A 4,246-nucleotide genomic window follows, 5' to 3' on the forward strand; every position below is an offset into this window, starting at 1 on the left:
GATATCATAAAGGGTTAGGGCTAGGCTCATTATGGAAGGCTAAGACACTGAGCTTGTCAATCAGAAAGGTTGGCAGTTCAGCGGTTCAATTCCCTAGCGCTCATAACGGAGTGAGCTCCTGTTACTTGTCCCAGCTTCTGCTAACCTGTACTCCGAAAAATAAGGTACATATACTGTAAGATTTAATTCTTTTCTCTAAGTTAATGGTTCTAATAAATTCCAGCAAGAGGTATTTCCTTCCTTCGTAATTGACCATCTTCGTCATTTGTTAGTTTGAGTCGCTTTGGGGAAGTTTTGGCAATTTTGTATTTGCACCACAATGGAAAAAACAAAGAAATCGCTATAGAGGAAAATGTAATAAAAACAATATTATAATGTGCAGAAATACAATAGCAGAGTTGGAAGGGACCTTGGAGGTCTTCTAGTCCAACCCCCTGCCTAGGCAGGAAACCCTATACCGTTTCAGACAAATGGCTATCCAACATCTTCTTAAAGACTTCCAGTGTTGGGGCATTCACAACTTCTGGAGGCAACTTCTGTTCCACTGATGAATTGTTCTAACTGTCAGGAAATTTCTCCTCAGTTCTAAGTTGCTTCTCCCCTTGATTAGTTTCCACCCATTGCTTCTTGTTCTACCCTCAGGTGCCTTGGAGAATAGTTTGACTCTCTCTTCTTTGTGGCAACCCCTGAGATATTGGAAGACTGCTATTATGTCTCCCTAGTCCTTCTTTCTCTTAAGCTAAACATACCCAGTTCCTGCAACCGTTCTTCATATGTTTTAGTCTCCAGTCCCCTAATCATCTTTGTTGCTCTTCTCTGCACTCTTTCTAGAGTCTCCACATCTTTTCTACATCGTGGCGACCAGAACTGAATGCAGGATTCCAAGTGTGGCCTTACCAAGGCATTATAAAGTGGTATTAACACTTCACGTGATCTTGATTCTATCCCTCTGTTGATGCAGCCTAGAACTGTGTTGGCTTTTTTGGCAGCTGCTGCACACGGCTGGCTCATATTTAAATGGCTGTCCACTAGGACTCCAAGATCCCTTTCACAATTACTACTGTTGAGCAAGGTACCACCTATACTGTACCTGTGCATTCTGTTTTTGTTGCCTAAATGTAGAACCTTACTCTTTTCACCATTGAATTTCATTTTATTAGATAGTGCCCAATGTTCAAGTTTGTCAAGATCCTTCTGTATCTTAAGCCTATCTTCTGGAGTGTTGGCTATTCCTGCCAGCTTGGTGTCATCTGCAAATTTGATGAGTTCCCCATTTGTTCCCTCATCCAAATCATTGATGAAGATGTTGAAGAGTACTGGGCCCAAAACGGAGCCTTGGGGTACTCCACTGCATACTTCCCTCCATGTAGATGCAGTTCCATTGAGGACTACAAGTTGAGTGCGGTTGGTCAGCCAGTTACTAATCCATCTGGTGGTGATGCTGTCCAACCCACATTCTTCTACTTTATCTAGTAGTAGGTTATGGTCTACCTGTAGTAGGTTAATGGATAGGTTTGACACTTAAAATTAACAAAAAGGAAGAAAATGAATGCTTTTTAACATGCGACTCATTTTATCGATCGACTAGCAAAAAACAGAATTTAGAAATATGGAAACCTACGAGAATGATTTATAACGAAGTGGTGGCTCAGTGGCTAAGACTCAGAGTGTCGATCAGAAAGGTCAGCAGTTCGGCAGTTCGGATCTCTAGCGCTGCATAACAGAGTGAGCTCCTGTTACTTGTCCCAGCTTCTGCCAACCTAGCAGTTTGAAAGCACATAAAAATGCAGGTAGAAAAATAGGAACCACCTTTGCTGGGAAGGTAAGAGCATTCCGACATCTTCGGCATTTAGTCATGCCGGCCACATGACCACAGAGACATCTTCAGACAGCGTTGGTTCTTCGGCTTTGAAACGGAGATGAGCACTGCCCCCTAGATTCAGGAATGACTAGCACATGTGTGCGAGGGTAACCTTTACCCTTATGATATAATATGCATAATGTAACACACACAATAATATACATGTAGCTGTAGAAATTATTTAGCTTTTTCCAAAAAAGCTAAGACTAAAACATATGAAGAACGGTTGCAGGAACTGGGTATGTCTAGTTTAATAGAAAGAAGGACTAGGGGAGACATGATAGCAGCGTTCCAATATCTCAGGGGTTGCTACAAAGAAGAGGGAGTCAAACTATTCTCCAAGGCACCTGAGGGTAGAACAAGAAGCAATGGGTGGAAACTAATCAAGGAGAGAAGCAACTTAGAACTGAGGAGGAATTTCCTGACAGTGAGAACAATTAATCAGTGGAACAGAAGTTGCCTCCAGAAGTTGTGAATGCCCCAACACTGGAAGTCTTTAAGAAGATGTTGGATAGCTATTTGTCTGAAATGGTATAGGGTTTCCTGCCTAGGCAGGGGGTTGGACTAGAAGACCTCCAAGGTCCCTTCCAACTCTGCTATTGTATTGCATTAAAAGTAGTATGATGGCATGATAGAATTAAAGAAATGAAATAATTCCCTTTAGCCAATGGACTAAACTTAAAACCTTATGGTTCCTGTACAGCCACACCTGTCTCTGTGTGAAAAGTTACAGGAATTGATCCTTGGTCCAAATTCTCACTTTCGAACCTCTGCATTTGTACCGAAACTCTACATTTCAAATCAACCTGAAAGCAACATCTGGATCTTTTTACATCCCAGTGTTTCAATGGTTATGTGGCTTTCTAATCAACTTGACTTAGTTTTATCAACCCTCCCATCTCAACTTACAGTTGTTGGCTTAGTGATCATTCCAAGGTACAACAGCAGTGGGGAAAAAAACCTGACTTATGGCTGGTCCTCACACGTATGACCGTTACAGCATCCTCCTGGTCGCATGCTCAACATTTACAGAATACAGAATAACAAATGTTATGGAGTGTTATGCTACGGAAATGTGCATGTCTCCAAATTTTGTAGGGAACTTCATTGTTTTTTTAAAAAAAAAAATACATTAAAGACAATCTGCAAAATAATACGTGGATGACTTAAAATAATGCACAGAGGTGCTTTACATTAGAGAACATTGGGAGACTGCTATTCAAGAAAAATCATTAGGCAAATGGGTTGAGTTGCATCAAAATGCATATCTCAAATTCCACGGTTAACAATATTCCCGGTGAACCTCTATTTTGAAGATATGTTAGACCAGTGACGTGCGGTGAGGTTTATGGCTGGTGAGGCACTGACCCAGTGGTGGGTTTCAATTTCTTTAGACTTGTGGACTTCAACTCCCAGAATTCCACAGCCAAGCATGCTCAGTTCCGATTTAAAGCGACAGCATTTGTTTTTCTCCTTTGCGAAAGAAGAGTCCTTCTTTCTTTTTCTTCTCCCTTCCCCTCCTTCCTCCCTCTCTCCCTCCCTCACCCTCTCTCAAACACACACACACACACACACAAGTTGGATTGGACTACACACACTTTCCCCCAGGCCCGGAAGGAGCCAGCCCAGCTTCACTGATTACAGGTTTGAAAAGGCAACGTGGCTCTGCCTGTAATCAAACTACACTTTGAAGTTTGAAGTTTGAATTCCTCCCCCTCCCTCCAACTCACACGTGCCTTTTCCAGCTGTTTCAGAGAGGATTTCAACTCTGCTCTTGCCTCGGGTCCTCTGGAGAAGCCCCACCCAAATGAGCACCCTCTACTATGAGGCAGGAGAACTGCGTGCCTCACCTACGTCAGGAGTTTTTAGGCTTTTAAGCCTTGGTTAACTCAGCTCGAGTGATCATAAAACGCCTAAAGTCAGACTAGAGGAGGCATGCAGTTCTCCTGCCTCATAGTAGAGGGCGCTTTTTTAGAGGCTTTTTTAAACAGCTAAGCAGAGTCATCCACAGTGAGGCAGCAACTAGCTCAGCCTGACCTCAGCTCTCACCTTCTTCCTTTTACATTTTTTTTTCTTTTCATGATGACAGTGGTGAGGCTGTGCCTCCCCTGCCTCCCCTGACTGCACGTCGCTGCGTTAGACACGTTTAAACAGAATCAAATACATAAGCAAATGGGAAGGAGAAACATTATAATACAATAATACAATAGTAGAGTTGGAAGGGACCTTGGAGGTCTTCTAGTCCAACCCCCTGCCTAGGCAGGAAACCCTATACCATTTCAGACAAATGGCTATCCAACATCTTCTTAAAGACTTCCAGTGTTGGGGCATTCACAACTTCTGGAGGCAACTTCTGTTCCACTGATTAATTGTTCTCACTGTCAG

Source organism: Natrix helvetica (assembly GCF_964273705.1).
Source record: "Natrix helvetica genome assembly, chromosome: Z".
Lineage (NCBI taxonomy): Eukaryota > Metazoa > Chordata > Lepidosauria > Squamata > Natricidae > Natrix > Natrix helvetica.